Source organism: Chlamydotis macqueenii, chromosome 1, assembly GCF_036417535.1.
Source record: "Chlamydotis macqueenii isolate bChlMac1 chromosome 1, bChlMac1.mat, whole genome shotgun sequence".
Lineage (NCBI taxonomy): Eukaryota > Metazoa > Chordata > Aves > Otidiformes > Otididae > Chlamydotis > Chlamydotis macqueenii.
Genome location: NC_141556.1, coordinates 22,591,620 through 22,613,863, shown reverse-complemented (window position 1 = coordinate 22,613,863; position 22,244 = coordinate 22,591,620). Strand labels below are relative to the sequence as shown.

The following is a 22,244-nucleotide window of genomic DNA, read 5'->3' as shown; positions in this document are numbered from 1 at the left end:
GTCTCTAAATCACTAGCTAACTTTGAAAATGGAAGCCAAGGATTATGAGGTTGATCCTTAAAGAACAGAACAGACTTATATGTAAAATGTGAGAATATAAAAATAAGGGGAAATAAATGTTCAGTGCTTACAAATTAGTATCCTCTCACCACATTCCTGGAATTCAGGGACCTACAAAAATGTCTTCATGTTGGAAAAGACAAAAATAATTCTTAATTCAGATATTGCCTGGGTTTTGCTGAAAATTGAAATATTTCTCTTAGCCAATGTATATGACAAGGCAAATAAGCATCTTACTGTTTGGTATGGATTTCTGTTTGTTCAGCATGGTGTTGTGGTAGTATTGAACAGTCATCACAGATCACCTGGTTCACCTTTACTTATTTACACCCTTGAGTATAAAGTGCAACTGTTTTATTTTGGCAGTATTTAAAACCCACTTTCAAGTATGCAAGATGGTATTTTAAAGGAAGAAAGCAAAGACCTGATTGCAATGTTTAATAAGTGTTGTTTTAATGCTTATACTCAAGATGGCAGTATGAAAACAGACAAGAAATGCTTTGGCAGGGAATTCCTGGAGCTACATTGGCTCTTCCTGATTTTTTATTTTATTCGTGTTTAATACGACTGAACAGTTTAAACCACATCAAAATTAAAATTCTGAATGGTCAGCAGTGTGAAACATCAAGAGAAAAAAATTCAAAAAGGAGCAAAAATCCTTAAAACAGCTGTTATTAAAAACAGAGTAATGATTAAGTAATGAACCTTTTAACACAAGTTCACTAACAGAATGTACAATTTCAAAATATCAAATCAGAAAAATATTAACATACAACTAGATCCTGGTGAACTCCTCGCAAAGCTTTAAGATGCAATGAGTGTAATTGTGACGGGCTGCTTCTCCCATCAAAATGACAGCTATGATATTTTAAAATAACGTCTTGATTCTTATTCTGAGTGGCAATACTTTCCTGCATTTAAATATATCCCCCTCCACAGATGTCTCCTTTCTATCCCTTTGCCTCTCTGTCTTGTATGTCCTTCATGCATACAAACACGTACATCTTCCTATCAATGCACATGCATTATCTAATTGGTTTATGTCCCTAATAAATATCTAATGTGTCTAATTACAAACCAAGATAATGTATCCTTCACCTGTAGAGCTGAAAAATATTTAATTTATGACTCATGGAGTTTGATGCCAAAAGCTTTGGTACCATTAAACTCAGATATGTTGAAATGTTCATGTCAGGTATCGTTATGAAGGTATTTTATTGTGTTTTATCATACAGAAGTGATGACTGCATAATAGGTTCTAAACTAAGGTAAAACAGAAACTTTGTAGTAAATCGCTGACCAACATTAGGAAATACTAACAGGACGAGAAGATACAATCCATGTGGAGCCAAATAATTTTTTTATTAAGAACTTCCCAAAAGAAATTCCTGCAAAAACACAGTATTTCCACACAAGTAGAAACTGGGATATGTTAACTTTTCATGGCGTTGTAGCAATATTAGACTAACAATGCTTAAATACTGCAGGCCCCATTTGTATCTCTAAATCTTCACATCGGCATATTTTCATTGACTGCAAACTAAAACAATGTGTGAGAAAGGGAGAAAGATGTCTCATATTACAGGTTATGTTAAATCATCTTTTAGCCCTTCTGTATAATAAAAGGTTTTTCTGTTATGTTTAGAAAAGAGTATGATGACTTAGAGTACGGGCAGCCAATAGTTTTGAGAAATGAAAAAAAAAAAATTGGCTCAAATTTTACTACAAGTTCCTGATACGTGACTGGAAGGAGTTGAATCCTCACCTTGTCTTTGAACAGGGCTGGAAAATACCATGATGGAGTGAATCATCACCATCCTGTAAGTTCTCTTTCTTACCGTAAACAATACAGTGTCTGGAAAAGTACTGTAGAACAAATGTTACAACTCTTTTGTAATTCTGATTTGGGAAAAGATGTTACTAACAAATGGCAAAAGCATTAGTTCTGTTTGCATTTCTATAGCTGGAATAAGCTTTTATACAGAAATTATCTCAAGAGCTAGTCGTTGCTGTCAGAGCTAAGATTTCCAAAAGATGGGTTTGCCTGTATGTTATTTGCCTGCCTGTCATCTGTCAGGTGGTTAGTGCATGTGAGAGTGTGCCTGTCCCCTGAAGAAATGGATGGCTGCTAAGTTGGTCAAAGGGAGAGCTCTTAGAAAGGGAGCAGTTGAAGCAGAGTTTGCTATATTCCTGAAGACAGTGTAATATTTATGAATTTTCATAGCAATTTCAAGTTTAAAACTGTCCCCAGTTTGACAATGTAGGATATATCAAGTAAGTAAACAAATCATCACTGGAAAATGCCTAGACTCTGGGTCAGAGTCTCTTTGTTTTTCCTGAAATGGGAAACTGATCTGCACACCCCCTTAACATCTGCCATTATTTAACAGTGAGGATACAGTATGGTAATCTCCACTCCCTGTTAATAAAAGTTATGGGAAAGAGAGGGAGATGTTTGTAGACTTACTTTGGTTTCTTAGTCCCCGTCTGCAGCAGCACTTCCAAAGAGTCACATGTAGCCATCTGGTTACCATCTGGGTCTTGTCAAACAGCGTGGGACATTTCCAAGTAGTTATGCAACCAAAAACTGAGCATCCACAGCTTGCGTATAAGAGTACCTGAAAGAAATATTCATACTCTATCATGAAAGTCATGCATCCTGAGCATATGATCCTCTCTGGCTCTTCATCTAATACTTTCTTTGATATCTGAGGCCAGATTCATTTTGATGACAGCAACTGCTGTATTTAGTGCAGAATGAGTCTGGCCTTTGCTTTCTGAGCTATAATCATGCTAGCTGAAATGACATCTTCTAGTACCAGTGAAATAAGACTGTACTTTTGTGGTACTTAGTAATTACATGGGACTTACACCTCAGCTGAAGGCAGGTGTACAGACTGAGCATGGCTTCATGGATGTTCTGCTGAAGGAACAATGGACTTTGCAACTCTCCTATGTTTTTGCTCTGTAACAATGCCTACTCCTTGGGCTTCTTTGGAGCCATAGAATACACAGAGCAATGTTATACTTCTAAAATCCATTTCCTAGCCATGTGTCTATTTTCAATATATGAATCTAGCAGGAGTGCAGTAAGTCCAGCATGAACATTTTTCTTAGAGCCAAATGAATTATTGCATCCCTTTGCAGCTGCCATGCAATGACAATGGGTCATGTCTTCAGATGTAAAGGAAAATAAAAATCTGCAGCATCTTTTTGTAGCAAGCATTGATTGCAGCTGCTGGTCATTCTGCCCCTCCATTCTTCTTATCTCTTGCTGCAAGCGCAATTAAAGGGTCCTGAACATAGCAATATAACACTAATCCTCTAACGCTCTAACTGGTTCTGCTGGAACTCTACCACATGCAAACAAAACCAAACCAAACCAAAACAAAACCAAAACAACAACAACAAAAAAAGCAATTAATTAAATAAATCGCATGCCATGGCTTCGATACCTCCTGTCCTTTCTCCACATAATATTTGGGAATTGCTTGAAAGGCACTTCAGTGCTATTAAGCTACTATTTGAGAGAGAGTATAATGCACTAATTCTTCCAGTTGCATAAACTGGTGTAGTTTCATTTAGGTTAATGAACCCCCACATTGCACTCAGTTGAGGATTTAGCCCAAGGCCTGCTATGGCTTCTGGTAGTTTTCTTGACAACAGTATGTTACCATCCCTTCCTGAGACTAAGCTGAAAGTGCCTGTAGAAATGGCCTGGTTCATTAATTTGGTTTTGCTGTTCATCTTCCTTCATGACATTTGTTGCAGTCATATTACTCCTCTGAGGGATTTCACAATCCTTTGCTTGTATTTGTCTTGAGCTGTAGAAAGCGTAACTCTTGGGAAGAAGGAGGCAGGAATATTTCTATTCCTAAAAGCAAAAAGTCAACAAGTTGCCTGGGCTAGAGTTATGTAAACTGATGATGAAAAAAAAAAACAAAGTAGCAATATCATTTTAGGTCATTTTAGGTTTAGCTAAAGATAAAAACTTGAGTATATGCCAGAATATTTCAGGAGGGTTCTGAAAGGAAAGGGGAAGTTCTCTGTCCTTCTGGCAATATTTAAGGTTGGAACAGAAGATAATCAATGACCTTCCATATAAAATAGCAGACAAGCTGATAGGACAGCCCTCAAAAAAGCAGAGAAGAGTTCTGGTCTGAAAAAAAAATAAAATCTGAACTAAGTATATGGATATTTCTTTCCTCCTCCCTTGCCAAGGAGATGCAGGTCATAGGGACACTATAAAGGAGGGGATTAGGGAATTGGAGCATAAAAGGAATTGGAACAATGAAACTGATCCGAGTAGTTGTTCTGTAGGAGAACACCCAGTGCTCTTTTGGTATCTAACATAGCCAAAAAAAATGATAAGGTAACAAGATGTCTGGAATTTGGCAATAGGGTTGGTGGCATTGTTATACAAAGTAATTTTGCCTTTATGAAAAAGTAATTGCATGTTCCCTTACTTAAGACAAAAAGTAATCATTACAACCTAACCAAAGCTTCAGTTTCCAACTAAAAAGCTGTCGGATTACCATGAAAAAAATTGTGTGGAAACTGGAACTTTACTAGCTTAAATTAAAGAAAAAAATCTTTATACAAACAAACCTTATGCCAAAAAACCATAGTCCAGCACACTCAAATTGTCTCATTGATTTATGACAGATTGCTCAATTTAAATAAATCCTTCTTTCACAGTTTTAAAAATGTTTTGTTTGAGTTAGTAGAACATTCCAGAATATTTTGCTTTTTATTCACCCACTGGCTTTTGTCCCTTTCAGGTAACATGCTCAAAGATCTCAGTTCTGTTTTTTTGGAATGCTCCCAGGTTCTCAAATCAGAACTTTCTTTCATGAGTAGGACTGAGGCATTGCAGATAATGGTGTTAAGAGAGCTTCCTGCTTTTGATTGATCACAGCAGAAAGACAGCTAACTGCTGAGTCTCACTGGGCTGACAACATTGACCCAGACAAAAGCTTACAAAGGCATGAACTCAGAAGCATGGAGGCTAAAGCAGAAGAATTTTCTTTATTTCTTTAAAGCTGGGAACTTGTAAGAAAAGACAGTAATGTTGGCTAAGCCTTCAGCGAGTAAAATCTTTAAAATTACTAAGACAATCAGGATTACTGGCTGCGGAGGTTTCAGGGTCTGCATTGTCCATGAGCAGAAGCTTCACAGAGTCTGTTAATGCATGAGGTATCAATTGACAGAACTCATGAGAGAAGACCTGAGAGCTAGAATGTAGGCAGTGATCAACACACAATGTAAGCGTGAATGAGAATTTGTGGGAAGGACGCCAGAGGCACAAACAACTCCAGATTTTCAAACACATATTGGGCAAAATCTGAAGAGCAGATATAAATAAAGGGAGTAACATAAGACCGTGGGTACAGAGGAAGATGAGGCCAGAGCAAGAGGGATTGAAACACTGACTTGCTCCATTAGAAAAGGAATAGAAAAAGCCAAGATGGCAGTGAAGAAAAGAAAAACTGTTTTCGCTAAGGGAAAAAAAAAAAAAAGGCCAGGACTGGAAGGCCAAGGGAAATATAAATTATTTTCAAGATGTTGAGAAAGAGAAGGAAACATGACTCTCAAACAGAATGGGAAGAATAAAGGACTAGAGACTCTTAAAAGCATGGTGAAGAGGCAGGTTTTTATTACCCAAGGGTCCTGGCTAAGAAATTGTAGACTTGTCATTTGAGCAGATCCAGTAGAAAATGTGTTGCTTGTCAGGATGCATTTAGTAAAAATACAAATGAGATGAGACTGTAAGGTTAAAGAACCTTCTGATAAAAGCCAGAAGAATTACCTGATTATCTTTCACGTTGGGATAAGTGACACAAGTGTCCCATTAGGTGAGTCTTCTGGTGGAGGAATACATTCAGTCACTTGAAAGCTCGTGGTAGTCACTGAAGTTTTTCAAGTCCTTAGGAAAAAACAAAAGCAAAAGCATGGCAAGATGAGGAAGCAAAAGGATAACCTAAAATAGCAAGTGTTATGCAAAAGATTAGAAGGAAGAAGAGTCCACAAGAAATGTAGAAGTGTACTGACAGAGGGAAGAGAATGAGGATAAAATTATGTTTTCAAACACAGGAAATGTCGGGACAGAATGAAGCTGAATAAGACCTGGCAGAGGATATGAGAATAAAAAGAGCAGGCTTTTTGAGCCATATACATTAAAAACTCCGTGGGGGCAGGAGGCTGGGAGAGAAGCTATGAAGTAATGACAATCTCAATTTCTCTGAAAACTACATGAAGGATCCTTTTCTCAGTTTTAATTAATGACAGTAGCTCAGAACGCAAAGTGAAAGGCACAATGGCTAACAGGAGTTCAAGAAAAGCAAAGCATAGGGGTTTTTCTTTTTGCTAAGAACTTTATTAGTGATGCGAAATTGGGAAGCATCTGCAATACAGGAAAGGAAGCATCACAAAGCATGAAGCAAATAGAGCTATGAGAAGGGAATTGCTTAGGCAGTATATATGTGCATACATGTGTTGGTCAGCCAGCTTTAAGACAACTACTGAGGGACAAAACAAACCACACCTGATTTTACATAGCATTTGAATGAATTACATTATGTAACTATCCAAAAGCACCAGAGTGAATGTAATCTTTCATATTACTTTCTGCTTTTTGTTTCTAATAAAAATGTAAGTTAGTTTTAAGTGGATTCTAATGGCATTTACAGAACTGACATTGTAGTTTTCCAGTTCTTTTAAGTTAGTGAATTTTCAAAGTGTTGAAGTATTCTGATGCTTATGGTAGGAATCCTAAAGGAGTACAAAGCAATAGTGCAGATAAAAAAAAAACCCAAATAAACTGAATTTTAAATTAAGTTTATTGTACCACCACCGTAAACTAAGCTTATTCTATGAAAATACTTACTTGCTCTGTCATTCATAACTACAATGTGGTTGCCTTTCTACTGAGTCCATTTTCTTCTTTCACACCATACCTTCAAGATTCACCTTAATTCACATATCTAGTATACCAACCTCACTCCCAGAATTATGAGCTCTGTTGATACCTTTAGACAGCTTTTAACTGATATCTCTAGATACCAAGGACATGACTATATAGGGAAGTGGGCTCTACTGATGACAGATCTAAGGTTGAGAGTCTTGACGTGAGGAAGTCTAAGAAATAACTGAATTTTCATGCTAGATCAAAATGTAAAATACATTTCTTTTGCTTAGCTTTCTGACCACAAATAGAGAAAGAAGAAAAAACAGTATAAACTTCAAAATTAGAGCAGCTGTTGTGTTAATATTTTTAAGGCATATGGATATGAAAATGCAAAATAATTACAATGCTAAGTTACCTCCTAGTGCTGTAAGAATTTCAACCTGTTTAGAATCATAGAATACTTAGGGTTGGAAGGGACCTTTAAAGGTCATCTATTCGACCACCCTGCAAGGAGCAGGGACATCTTTGACTAGATCAGGTTGCTCAGAGCCTCATCCAACCTGGCCTTGAATGTTTCCAGGGATGGGGCATCCACCACCTCTCTGGGCAACCTGTTCCTGTGTTCTACCACTCTCACTGTAAAAAAATTCTTCCTTATATCAAGTCTGAATCTTTCTCCTTCTATGTTTGAACCATTACCCCTTGTCCTATCACAACAGGCCCTGCCGGAGAGTTTGTCCTCGTCTCTCCTGCAGGCCCCCTTTAGGTACTGGAAGGCTGTTATAAGGTCTCCCCGGAGCCTTCTCTTCTCCAGGCTGGACAGCCCCAACTCTCCCAGCCTGTGATCATAGGAGAGGTGCTCCAGCCCTCTGATTGTCTTCGTGGCCCTCCTCTGAACTCACTCCAACAGGTCCACGTCCTTCTTATGTTGGAGGCACCAGAGCTGGATGCAGTACTGCAGGTAGGGTCTCGTAGGAGCAGAATAGAGGGGCAGAATCACCTTTTGATGTACCCCAGAATGTGGTTGGCTTTCTGTGCTGCAAGTGCACATTGCCGCCTCTTCTTGTGCTTCTCATCCACCAGCACTCCCAAGTCATTATTCTCAAGGCTGCTCTTGATTCATTTTCTGCTCAGCCTGTATTTGTGCCTGGAATTGCCCCAATCTACGTGCAGGACCTTGCAATTGGCCTGGCTGAACTTCATGAGGTTCTCATGGTCCCACCTCTCCAGCCTGTCAAGGTCCCTCTGGATGGTGTCCCTTCCCTCCAGCATGTTGACTGCATTACACAGCTTGGTGGCATCAGTGAACTTGCTGAGGGTGCACTCTATCCCACTGTTCATGTCGCCAACAAAGATGTTAAACAAGGCCAGTCCCAATACTGGCCCCTGACAAATGCCGCTTGTCACCAGTCTCCACTTGGACATCGAGCCATTGACCACAACTCTCTGACTGTGGCCATTCAGTCAATTCTTTATCCACCGAGTGGTCCATCCGTCAAATCCATGTCTCTCCAGTTTAGAGACAAGGATGTTGTGTGGGACAGTGTCAAATGCTTTGCACAAGTCCAAGTAGATGAAGTCAGTTTTTCATCCCTTGTCCACCAATGCTGTAACCCCATCATAGAAGGCCACCAAATTAGTCAGGCACGATTTGCCCTTGTTGACAGCCTTGTTGGCTGTCACCAATCACCTCCTTATATTCCATGTGCCTTAGCATGGTTTCCAGGAGAATCTGCTCCATGACCTTGCCAGGCACAGCGGTGAGACTGACTGGCCTGTAGTTCACCAGGTCTTCCTTGTTCCCCTTTTTAAAAATGGGGGTTAAGTTTCTCCTTTTCCAGTCAGTGTGAACCTCACCAGACTGCCATGACTTCTCAAAAATGATGAACAGTGGCTTGACAACTTCATCCGCCAGTTCCCTCAGGACCCACTGATGCATCTCATTAGGTCCCCTGGACTTGTGCAACTTCAAGTGCCTTATGTGGTCCCGAACCTGATCTTCTACTACAGTGGGCAGTTCTTCATTCTCCCAGTCCCTACTTTTACCTTCTGTGACTTGGGCGATGTGGCTAGAGCCCTTGCCAGTGAAGACTGAGGCAAAAAAAGTAATTGAGTACCTCAGCCATCTCCATGTTCCGGGTAACCAGATCTCCCATTTCCTTTCGGAGAGGGCCCACATTCTCCCTGGTCTTCCTTTTGTCCCCGACGTACCTAAAGAAGCTTTTATTGTTGCCCTTGATGTCCCTGGCCAGATTTAATTCTGCCAGGACTTTAGCCTTCCTTACTCAATCCCTGGCCGCTCAGACAATCTCTCTGTAATCTTCCCAGGCTACCCGTCCTTGCTTCCACCCTCTGTCTGCTTCCTTCTTGGTTTTCAGTTAGTCCAGGAGTTCCTTGTTCATCCATGGAGGCCTCCTGACCTTTTTCCCTGGCTTCCTCTTTGTTGGGATTCATCGCTCCTGAGCTTGAAGAACTTTGAAGGACTGAAGCTTTGAATATCAACCAACTTTCCTGGGCTTCTCTTCATGGCACTTTAGCCAGCCGATCCCTGAAGAGGCCAAAGTCTGCCCTCCTGAAGTCCAGGGTAGAGAGCTTGCTGCACTCCCTCCTCACTGCCCTAAGGATCTTGAACTCCACCATCTCATGGTCACTGCAGCCAAGGCTGCCCTTGAGCTTCACTTTCCCCACTAGTCCCTCCTTGTTACTGAGAATACAGTCCAGCATAGCACCTCTCCTCATTGGCTCCTCTATCACTTGGAGAAAAAAGCTATCATTCACACATTCCAGGAACCTCCCGGATTGCTTGTGTCCTGCTGTGTTGTCTCTCCAACAGATGTCGGGGTGGTTGAAGTCCCCCAGGAGGACCAGGCCTTGTGATCGTGAGGCTGCTCCTATATGCCTGTAGAGGACCTCATCCATCGAATCTTCCTGGCCAGGTGGCCTGTAGCAAACCCTCACTATAATATCACCTACCTCTGCCTTCCCTCTAATCCTGACCCATAAGCTCTCTGTCAGCTCCTCCTCCAGGCAGAGCTCCATCCACTCCAGACGGTCATTGACATAAAGGGCAACACCCCCTCCTTGTCTCCCCTACCTGTCCTTTCTAAAGACCCTAGATCCCTCCATTCCAACATTCCAGTCGTAGGAGCCATGCCACTAGGACTCTGTGATGCCAACAAGGTCATGGCCCTGCAGGCATGCACACGTCTCTAACTCTTCTTGTTTGTTCCCCATGCTGCGCATGTTAGCCTAGAGGCACCTAACCTGGGCCCCTGATGAAGCCGACTTGCTGGCTGGAGCGACTGACATTCCCTTGAGCTGCACTTTAGGTGCTCTCATACTTACCGGTGATCCTTCCCCAGATTCTGGGCACCTGTTGCTGGCACTGGTGCCACACTGACAGTAGTGGGATGGATTGTGGTTCCCCTCCCCCAGCAACATTACTTTAAAGCCCTCTTTACCAGTCTGGCAAGCCTGTGACCAAAGATGCCCTTCCCCCTCTCTGTCAGGTGGACCTCATCCACCCCCAGTAGGCCAGGCTTCTCAAATGCAAGTCCCATGGTCTAAGTAGCCAAGCCCCTGGCTGTGGCACCATTCCTGTAGCCAGTTATGAATTTGCCAGATTTGACTGGCCCTTTCAGGCCCCTGAAAGGGGGTTATACTAGAGCACACTAGTAGTTAGTACTGTAAGAACCTCAACCTATTTTTCCATAGGTCCCAGTCTTCAAATTCCCATGGAATACCATTGGTTAAAGCATTTCACTTGTTCAAGGTTTCAATCGCTGCCTTACCTTTCATAATATATTACATTCTGTTGAAATTGATAGGCTTCAATAGATGTTTAAAAGTTTCACTTCAGCCAGAAAAAAAAAATATGTTCAGATTCTCAAGGCTAAGAAGTTCTCTTGAGTGTACTGTTTTCCTCTTCTGCTGCCATTAACTGAACTCTTCTTATTGCCTTCTTCTTCATTAAAACCATTGCTCAGACACTGTTATGTTTTCGTTGCTATACTGTCTCTTCCTGTTTGTACTACAAAGGTGACATCTCTCCAAGCTACAGATCAGAATGATACTTAGGAGGAGAGCTCAGAGCTATTCCTTGAGGTTTTTTTGGAGTATTTGCTGTATAACTTTTATGTTTCTCACCTTCCCAGTTCGACCTTCGTTTTGAACTTGGAGATCTGTAATTATGAACCTCTACGCAGGATGAAAGAAAGGCTGCTTACTGTTCGTATTTGCTTGACTGGTAACAGATGTTCACGATAGAGATAATTTTTTTTTAAAGTGTTTGTTGGTCTAATGTACAAGGGAAGGAGATTATTAATATTCTGATCAGATACCATACTTTCCATGAATCCATTTTTCTCACTGTTCATGGGAGCCAGTCATCACACATTTTCACAATATGTTATCAATTTAACAGTAGCTTCCATTCAAATAATTTCAAAATCAAGAATAATCCAAGGAAGCATTACTAGAATCAACATCTGATCTCTTTTAATTCTTTCTCTGTGGTTTCTGTCGGTTTAAGTGTTGTATTCTATTCAGCAACAAGAAACAGTAAAGTGACTTGTGATTTTTCACTCTCAAGGACACAGCAGTTCCACTGAGAGTGATCTTTCCTCTCTCATCCCTGTAGAAATCCCTGCACCTGTGCTTGAAGTCTTTGAGATCTCAGCTAACGAACTAGGAGCTATTTATAACTCTCCAAATCTCCAACAGGTTTTGATGAAAAATAGTCCTGAAAGCATCTGTGCCACACAAATAGTTCTTCAGACCAGAACTTTAGACCAGCTCGGCTCAGAGAAGACAGTCTGTCCTTTCTGCCTTCTCCTCCTCGTGTCAGATGTTGTCTACCAAGAGCCAGTTTCATGTTTTCTCTTAAGAAAGGAAGGAATCTGAACCATAATGTCAACTAAAATCTTAGTAATAATTGCATTGAGTTACTCCTGATCAAGTTTCTGTGGCCTAGCAACTTCTGCTCAGCTGGCGCATAGAGACAGTCAGCCTACAGTGAGGAAGTGTTAGGTGAAGTCATACAGCTTCAGCTGTATTCACACAGTTACCACAGCTCAGTTTGTCACAGTAAGCTTTTGAAACACAGTCATTGGACTGGAAGCCTGAGTCCTAAACTTCTATACTTCAGTCAGTTCTCCTCCTATTTTGGGAATTTGTAAGAAGCGAAAAGTTTTTAGGAGATTTGGGCTGAATAGCGTAAGTACAAATGCCTTGGCCCACATTCTCTGTCAAAGAGTAGATCATCATGGTTGCAAAGTTTCCTGTGTGAGCATACGCATCTCTTTTTCCTTTTTCCATGTCAGCCATCAGTAATTTCAGTCACATAAATTTACTAAATAACTCTACAATCAAAAGTAGTATCTTCCACCTGTGGACTGAAGACATTCAGTCCACAGTGGGGAAGAAATTAAATTGTTACTGTCGAAAGTCATTGAAGAGGCCAGATCCAGACAGGCTAGACCTGACCAATTTTCCTGTGGTCATGCTTGCTCTGGGTGAGGGAGAGGAGAGAGAAGGGAAGCAATGAGGAAGAGCTAACTTCCAGAATAAGCTACCCTCTTGGGTAGTTATCCAACAGCTGTAGGACTCCAGTGTGTCTCTTAAAGGAATATTCCTGGGAACTAGATCTTGTTTTATAAAATGGAGGATTGAAGCTCCTGTTCTCTCTTCAAAATAGGAAAGGAATATGGAATAATTTCCTGAGCCTCCAACTGGGACATTTTACTAAGGAATTTTCCTCACTTTCCTCAAATTAAGTTGACTGAAAACCAAAAAAAAAAGGATCTTTGCAAGTTCTCTGCTTGTATGCACAGCTCTACAGAAACATGCCATTGTCTCATTCTTTCCTCCAAATAGTATACTCCATGTATTCACCTCAGCAGCTCTGCTCATAGCACACTGTGGCACCAGCCTGTTCAGCACTGCAGAAGGACTGAAAGGGTCTATTCTAAAGAGCATAAACTTCAAGACTCTGCCCTACTGTCACTGAGTCTTTGATTTCAAATGAGGGAGAAAGGACTACTGTGTAGGCATGAAAATGGACAGCCAGAAACAGCCACCTGCTAGGGAAAGAGAGAGAATATACTCATCACATAAGATGTGGTAGCAGCTATGCTGCTATGTATATGCCTTACATACAGTGCCAATGGGCAGTCTGTGACCCATGGAATAAATCTGTCCCATATTCCCTGACTGAAGAGAGGACAGAAGGCTGAGAAGTAAGAAGCTTATTTTAGCTGACTGGGTTACTAGAACACAGACATAATTGACAGTTTTGCTGATATAGCAAACTTTAACTTAGTTGGCTTATGCAACCAGAAAAACAACAGAGAGCAATGAAAAATGAGAGATAGCCAGCCAGACTCTGTCTCAAGACAAGCTGAAATGACTCATGCTAATTTATATGGTGGCTCTAGTATTTTGCATTAACTAAGGACTTTGTTCCTTAGCTCTGTTACCAGTAAAGCCTGCAAAACCTTTCTGTCACAGAAGCAAGGTCTGGAATCATCCCAGATCATGCAACCTGGAAGTGTTAATAAGAGGCATCCTGATGGCTCTGCACAGGACCAGGCCTACTCAGACTATTTACTTCGTGTTTGTGTACTCCACTCTCCAGTGGTACTGACTTGGGGAGGCTTCTTGACTCAGACACAACACAACATCAGATTTGCTCCGAGCACTGGCACAGTCCTGAGTTCATGTTGACAAGCCCTCTCAAAATCTAAGGCTGTAAGGTTTTGCAAAACCACCCTTAGTATCAGCTCTGAATGGGAACTGAGAATACAAATTTGACCCAAGTGACTCAGATGAGAATAGGCACTCCACAGAAGGTAACAGGAATAAGAAACACCCACATCAAGACTACATGCAGCTAGGTCAGATTTATGTAAGTTATTGTTGTTGGGTCTGTACCACATGAAGGCTGATGAAGTGCTTCAACTGCACCTGAGTTAATCCAAGACAAAACCAACCAGCTGTGCAGAGAGACAGCTCCATTGTCTTGCATCCACGACATAGTTAATCTGCAACCTGGATAAACAGCCCATGGATAATTGAGAGTGAAGCACACAATATATCAGCATTCTCTTGGCACATTCGAGTACTGACACATCATTTATTTCCCATAGACTATGCATACAAAGCTGAAAAGAGAATGTTCAACTTTCACAGAGAAACTGGGAAAGATTCTCTAGTTTTTTATACCTTCATACAGTTTTGCTTATACATACCAAAACAGCTAATTAAAAATATCTGTTTTAGGGAGAATCCTTATATACTGTAGGACTGATTTTGAGTCCATGTCATCACTAACCTTAGCTCAGAATGTAATGTGAGGAAGAGGACAAATAAATTATGAGCATTTGGGTAGCTGGCTAAAATCTGGAAAGCACTTAGCATTCTAGGATCAAGCTGTAATGGTTCCCACATATACTTTAAGGCCTTTAAAGATGGGCACCTCTATGTGATTTGGAACAGTCTTAGAACTACTAGCTTAAGCTTCTTTCTCAAGCCTTACTTAAATGACTCACCTTGCATTGAGTCATTCTGTTTTATTTGAGTTTCAGGGATTTTGTAGTTTCCCTCCCCAGAACTATATTTTAGCACTAACATCTAAAAGCTCTCTACAGGTTTATAATTCCCAGAGCTTTCTTATTGGGATTGTTGCTTCAGCTCAGCTGTGCCCTAAAACCCATTTCCTTCTCACAGAGTTGTAATCTATTTCTCCTTCAGCTGATCATGTTAATCCAATGACCTCTGCTTTACGAGAAGAGAAAGGTAACTGAGTCCCCTTAAAATGAATACCCTATAGGTATCTCTGTCATGAATACAGGAGGGGTTTCACAGCTCATGAGTCTAAATTTTGTGCCTGATGTTTTGTATTACTTGGTACCTTGTCTAGCTCTTTGCACCGTGGGTGCTCTGAAACATTTCTCTGCTGACAAGATATTTGGGTATAGGTAGAACTTCTGCTGTTTAAATATATCCTTAAGTGCCAGATGCATGAGGATATTTCAGGACCTAACCTCCCACTGATTTCAACAGATCCGGTATCTGCTTCCTACTTAGAAAACTAGTCATCTACGTATCATGCAGATGATAGATTTTAAGGGTCAAGCCTTCCCTCTGTCCTCAGCAGATTGCCACACCTGCCGAAAAGAAAAGTCAAAAACACAAGCCAGCCATGCCAGTGCAATCTTATTTTATACTTGTTGGTGTGGATTTCATTTTCCTCTGTCTACCTTATTTTAAAGCAAGGAGAACACATTTGCTCTTTCTAGTATAAAAATAACAAATAGAGAAGAAATAATATAAATCAAATGAAAAACAGTAAACTGTGAAAATTTTATGCAGTGTGCCAGGAAGTTTTTTCTCTAGGAAGGTGAGGATTTAAATGGGAAGTATTGCTATATTTTTATCAAAATATTACTAGTGACTGCTAGTTTTTAACAGGATTGATGAGGATGGGAGGAAATCCTCTTTCTGATGATTCAGCACTTCTGTCACATAAAAATATCTCTTATGATGGAAATCAGACTTCAGAAGATAGAAGAATGCATAAGAAAAGAGTAAACAGTGACACCAAATCAAAATTTAAAATCTGTACTATGAGTCAGTTTTGCATAACAATGGACATAACAGTTTTTAAGATCAGATAAGTGGCTAGATAAATGCATCTCCGCTTGCAAAGAAACAGAACTCAGGAAAATTAGTTGATATTGAGAAGAGAAAGAGTATTAAGCTACCAGATAAAAAAAAAATCCATATTTTGTTTTCACTAGTGAACATTCTACACTAGTCTTGGTATCACTCAGATACATTGCCATTTAGATTATAATGCATCACAAGAAGAGCAGAAAAGCTGGTGAAGGGTTTAGAGCACAAGTCTTATGAGCAGCAGCTGAGGGAACTGAGGTTGTTTAGTCTTCAGAAAAGGAGGCTGATGGGAGATCTTATCACTCTCTACAACTATCTGAGAGGAGGTTGTGACAAGGTGGGTGTCTGTCTCCTCTCCCAAGTAATAAGTGGTACGACAAGAGGATTTGGCCTCAAGTTGTGCCAGGGGAGGTTTAGATTGGATATTTGGAAAAATTTCTTCACCAAAAGGGTTGTCAAGCATTGGAACAGGCTGCCCAGGGGAGTGGGGGACTCACCATCCTGGGAGGTATTTAAAAGACTTGTAGACATGGAGCTTAGGGACATGGTTTATTAGTGGACTTGGCAGTGCTAGGTTAACGGTTGAACTCAATGATCTTAAGGGTCTTTTCCAACCTAAATTATTCTATGATCCTATAATGCCAGAAATAGTTTTGCTGAGAAATATGTCAACATAAAAAGTAAAAGAGCCTGTTCCACAAGCATAGTCTAAGGTTTAAAGGAGTAAGGCTAATAACACTTTAAAGCTTAGGTTCATTACTCCAGTACTCAGCCCATGTTCCTCCCTACTTGCAGGATTGTCTCTTTGTGCTATCAACACTCTCTCTCTGATCTGAGAAATCTTCATGTTATTAACTAACTACTAATGCTCCAAGCTAAAAAAGAAGTTTGCCCAGTTAGAGTATTGAAACTAAGGTTTACACACTAATAAACTTCCCATTCCGAATGGAGGCAAATCGTGATAATTCTTGTCCTTCCATTTACCTGGAGGATCTTCACTCATTCTGTTTTTCTCTCTCTATAGCATTATTTTGTGGTGTGATGTTCTGACATTTCTTTTCAGTTTAGTTAATACAAAAATTTAAAGCAGACCCAAACTGTCTGAGAAAGATATTTTCTATTCAGACACTAGTTACAAGTATGTAATGGAACATGGGCTTCTTAAATCCATCCCCAAACTTCCTGTCTCCAAAGCTAAGCTGCTGCAAATTAAAAGTTCCTAATATCACCTCTTTGCTCCCAGACATAATCAACACTGAGCAACCAAAGTAGCATTTAGGGTTTGAAACTGCAGTCACCTTACTGGCTTAACATACTAAAACTAATTACTTAACTTCAGGAGTGCCTTGTGCTGCTTGAGTGTTAGACTCAGACTTAAACAGATTCACATCATGCCATCTAAGATAACCTAGATGTCTGCTTCATTGGACCAGATGATCGTTTTAGGTCCCTTCCAATTGAAATCGTTCTGTTCTGTTCTGTTCTGTTCTATTCTATTCTATTCTATTCTGCCAGCATGACAGAGGACTGAATAGAGACCTACAAGTGCAAGCAGGGCAGAATATGCCTGCACCAGATGCCTAATTTTAGGCAATTGACTCTTTCCCAGGCCTCCCAAAAATCATGAATATTTGACAAGGCTGTGATCTAGTTTATTTGATCTGTCACCTTTACATCTTGGTGTACAATCAGCTTTACTTTTTTTAGTTGTGGCCAGTTAACATGGTTTCTGGTGCAAACAAGCAATGTTAAGCATGTTACCTTCTCTATTCTGGAAGGTGTAAAAGGTACTTATTGACTTATTTTCAGTCATAGCTGCTTATAACCTCAGAAAAACCTCACATGAATGTCTGCAACCATTGACTTCTATCGCAGATGTGCATGAAACATATTTATAATATGGGAACAGCTAATCTTACTGAAAGGAGACAGTACATTTCTTCATCTTTACCTGTCTTCTCATTTTTCTACAAATCCAAACACTCCTTACATCATCTTCTGAAGCTGCAAGAATTTTAAATCTTATTCTTACAATAAACACAATACCTACAGTAGGCAAGCTGTGGTTCATGGGTGATTAATCCATTTTGCATTAGCCTGTCAGACTGAAAATAATAAGGATTAGGGATTACAGGTTGAAATCCAAATGTCATACCTATTTACAGTCTTTAATATGTCCAATCTACTATGTCTGGGAGAAATAGAATTAATTAATAATAGAGTTACTTATCCAGTTATCGTATCTTCTTGTACAAAGCTACATTTGCACAATTAGAACAGTGGTCTAGAATGAATATATGCTATATATAATGAGAAGAACATATCCTTCAACAATATAAACAAACCTGTTTTTCTTCAGAGGTCAGTTTTTTCTGTATTATCAAGACAGTTCCTTTGATTGACTTAGCTTATGTGTTTGCTATAGTTGACAGACATTCTTAAATTCCTGAAAACTGCTGATGTATTATTTCTTATGCTGTGCCTCTGCCATAATTTTTGGCTCTATAGGAAAGATCCCATCTAGGAAAATTTGCTATTTCCATACTAGTTACCAGTCCTGAGATCACTGCTCTTTTTCCCAGTTACCCTCATCCCAGTGGTAATTTTGCTGGAACATTGCTTTAGGCTGCACACATATTTCTGCTTCAGGTCTCTTTTCTTATGGTATTTTTGATAATTTATCTTACCTACAAGGTCAACATACTGTCCATTGTTGGTACCCATCATTCTTCATACAGCAGGTACTCGTGGACTCATCATATGGTTATAAAGAGTCTCCTCACAATCGCTTTCCTATTATTCATTCCAGACCATAAGCTCAGTCTAATCTCTAAACAAGAGTTCTGTTAGTATCACAGAAATGGCTTAAGTCTTCAGTACTCACATTCCTCTTACATTTTATTTAATTTCTGTGCCATCTGTTTGAAAACATATTTCTCATGTTTCAGTTTTGTATGGAGGGCAGTATTGTTTGTATTTCTGAAACGGGTCAAAGCTAACCTCCTTTGCCTGAGTTAATCAAGAGCCATTAAGGAAATAAAGCACATTAAAGGCTGGTATTGCCAGAGAAAAGACAATCTTCCATTTGTATTTTACCCACTCCATTGGAATTTATTTCATGCACATGAAAATGGAAGCTAAGGTAAATCTTCCTCATTTTTTCCAGAGAGCTTCCACTAGTAATAAAGGTAGCCTGTCTAAAGGTCCATTTGTTTTCAATTTCTGTAAAAATGGGTTTATCTCCTTGAAGCATGAGAATGGTAAAGAAAGCAAATTCTTTTTCCATTTCAAAAATTCTGTAATGAACACATTTGCCATTGCAACAACTGAAGGCAGAACATTTCAATCTGGCTTGTGGTTAGCCCTTGTTGAAAAAGTATCCTTGAGCATTTCTGCAAATATTGGCGTTATATATGATTAGGTTGCAAGCTTCTGAAGATAATGTTTTATTAAGTCAAATTATAGTTCAGTGCAGAGTTGTTAGTATGCTATGGAATGGTGCACGGGCATATATGGTTAACCCAGCTATATTGTGACAAATGGAGTAAAAATGTATAGGAAATGGGTCACAATCAATAAACTAATATTTTTGCTTTTATTTTTTACTCCCAGGATCCTGTTCTGCAAACACATTAAACTCCTAACTGCCTGACAGAGGATGGTATCAATTTGTGTGTTAGTGCTTATTGATTAGCTTTGCTAGGATATGTGCTGCCAGCTATAATAAGGAAGAACATTTCAAGTAAAATTGATCACATAGTCCTAAAAGTTAGGGCATTTTTGTGGGAAGTCCTCATGCAACCATCTGATTTAGAACTTTTTAGTTTGGAAATCAATATCCTCAGACCACAGCTGGAAGAGATTGTTTCTAATGGATTTTTTTTTAAGTTGTTTGTTACTAAGTACCAATATTAACATGGTACAAGTGAATTTGAGGCCATGATGACCATGCTTATTTTGTTATCTTTCTACAAAGCCTAAGATTCAGTGGATTTATCTACATTACCAAATAATTTAGCACAACAGAAGCAGATTAGTAGATCAAAGCAATTAATGCAGTAGGCACCACATCTACATGCTGCAAGGTTTCAGGAGTTTACTGCATGCTAGATTTAGGGTGGTCCTCACAACTGAATGTTCCAAACACACATGCAAGTCAAGGCTGTCCAAAGCACCATTCGTCAGTTTTGACCTTTGTGTTCCCATTGAAGTATGGAGTGCATTGGATACAGATCTCAAGTTTACTTACTTTATTAGTTTTCTCTGAGAGATCTAGTCAACACACACCAGCATAGCTCTGCAAAGTAAACCAATGCGCACAGTGAGTGAAGATGATCGGGGGTTTCACTTCAAAACTGTCATACTGCTGCAAACCGAAATTTTTATGTTAATGTAGAAATCTAGCCTTTATTGTCTACCTCAGCTTTTCATACCATAAATATAAAAATAACAGAAGAAGGAAGATATATATGCTACTCTACTAAGGGGAGAGATCTGAAGAGGACTGTGAATGAGACTTTTCTTTTACAAAGGATGAGTGAAAAATCCTCATCTTCCCCCGTCAGAACCACACAAAGAATCTAAATGTTTGCCCAGAGTTATCAAGCTGTCACCATATACCTACAAAATACGAAGCAGCCCTCGCTCAATGCCACATACCACTGCATCATGAATAGTAAGCATTGTTTTGGTATTGCTGCCTATATTATAAATACACAAAAAGGGAAAGAGAGGATGGCAGCTGCTGTATGATTAAATACAGGAAAATTACTTTTGGGAAAGGTTTGATGAGAGAGCACACTATCAGTGGAGGAAGAAATAATGTCTGAATGCTCTATCAGTAAATGCAAAGACAAGGCAGCAGCACACAGCAAACTAGAAACCAAATAATGAATAAGCAATGGGGCATTAGTGAATGTGCCAGGTTACAAAGACTTTGATAGCATTTCAGATTTCAAAATGAATCAGCAAACAAGCGAAGGCTAATTAAAATTATATGATGGCACCATCACTTGGATATTGCAAACTGTAGGCAGAATTATAAATTCAGTCCAAGGTTCTTGAGTCATTGAGTGGACTCTGGAGAAACATGGTGAATTTCTTGTGTTCCTCTCTGAGAAAGAGTGTACCATCCGGTTGGTAGTAAAGTGGGTTACGGCCTAAGGTTCCTCACAGTGTAAGTAGAGTGAGTCAGGTTTTTTTTTCACAGAGATATAAATATCTTCCATAAATTGTCTGAATGTGGTTGTAAGTCAGCCACAACAGTCCAGACAAGGGGAAACTGGCAGTTATCTGGTGGGACTACCAGGAGGACTTCCTTGTTCGGACAGTCACAGGCTGTGGCTGCACTGACTGGAGCCCTTTGAAACAGCGTACACCAAGGAGACAGAGTTCCAAGGAAAAGAAGAATGTTTAAAGTTACAGATACTACAGAAAGCCCTGCTGAAATAAATAAATTAATTAGCATATTAACACTATACGGGGAACAAGCAATACATACAATAGACACATAAAGAAAACAAAAAATATATCCTGGCAATATATTGCAGCATTCTTGTAGCAAGTTCTATACAAAGGCTGGGACATCTTTTGTCCGTTTTACCTGGAAATAGATAAATACACTTCACACACTGCTGTCTCATACCTCTCATTCTATCATGAGAAAAAAAAAAGATGCAGGAATAATAAAGTGAGTGGGAAAAGGAGGTCGTGCTGCTAAACTTAGCTAAACTGCACTTAGCTAAACTGAATGTTTACATATACTAAAGCATTGTTCTCATGTGCCTTCAGCTAAATTAAAAATTATTTTTCTTCTCTGTACTGTTGTTGCCAAAGCCAAGAATTGCAGGAGAAGTGAATGGGTACTTTCCTTGAGTATTGCATAGCACTGAGTATTTCTAGATGTTTGGGAGCATAATTTGGGATCAATTTACGAAGGAAGAATATCAGTTTTGCCAATAATAGGGACTGCTAGGATTCATGGAAATACAAATGGATGTACAGCATTCCAATGTATTAATGTGGAGACAGCTTTGAGGAATCTACAACAGATAGCAATGACGCACAGTGTTATGATCAGCAATACCAGGGAAATAAATAGAAGTCTCCTCAGCGGAATTGCAATTGACTGCAGTTCTTGGGACACTTGGGAAGAGGTTGAGCTCATCTAACTTCAGGCATTTCTAGAATGCATACACTTGACCTGTTTTGGATATCTATATTAGGATGAGATGAATCACACATTGGAAGTGTCTGTTTCTCACCACTGATTTAAAAGAGCCTGGACGAGTGACTCAGAGGGTTAGGTTAGATGAATCCCCCTCTGCTGCCCTTCCAGGCACTCTGACCTGATGCAAAGAGTAGAAGCAGCATGGCAGGTGTGTGTGCTTGCGCTTGCAAAAACACAGGAAGGCCTACACAACCATACATATTCCAGCTTCAGCAAAAAAGTGTGAGAGCAAATTGTGCAAAAAAAAATTAACAAATGCCTGTAGCAACTATTTTTTCAGAGAGGCCAGAGAATAAACACTATCAGTCTTCCAGGAATGTGGATATAATAGAGATATACAATGTGTCTTAAAAAGCAGAGTTTCAGATAATATAT

At 39.7% G+C, this 22,244-nt stretch overlaps 1 long non-coding RNA gene across 1 annotated transcript in view; it reads right to left on the bottom strand.

Annotated features, from left to right (window-relative positions):
• LOC147601986 (uncharacterized) overlaps window positions 1-2,684 on the bottom strand; it is a 36,340-nt gene extending 33,656 nt beyond the window's left edge. Inside the window, exon 1 of the long non-coding RNA XR_015257556.1 lies at window positions 2,528-2,684. This is a non-coding gene — a long non-coding RNA (uncharacterized LOC147601986). The remainder of the gene's footprint in view (window positions 1-2,527) is intronic.
• Window positions 2,685-22,244: the final 19,560 nt, after the last annotated feature.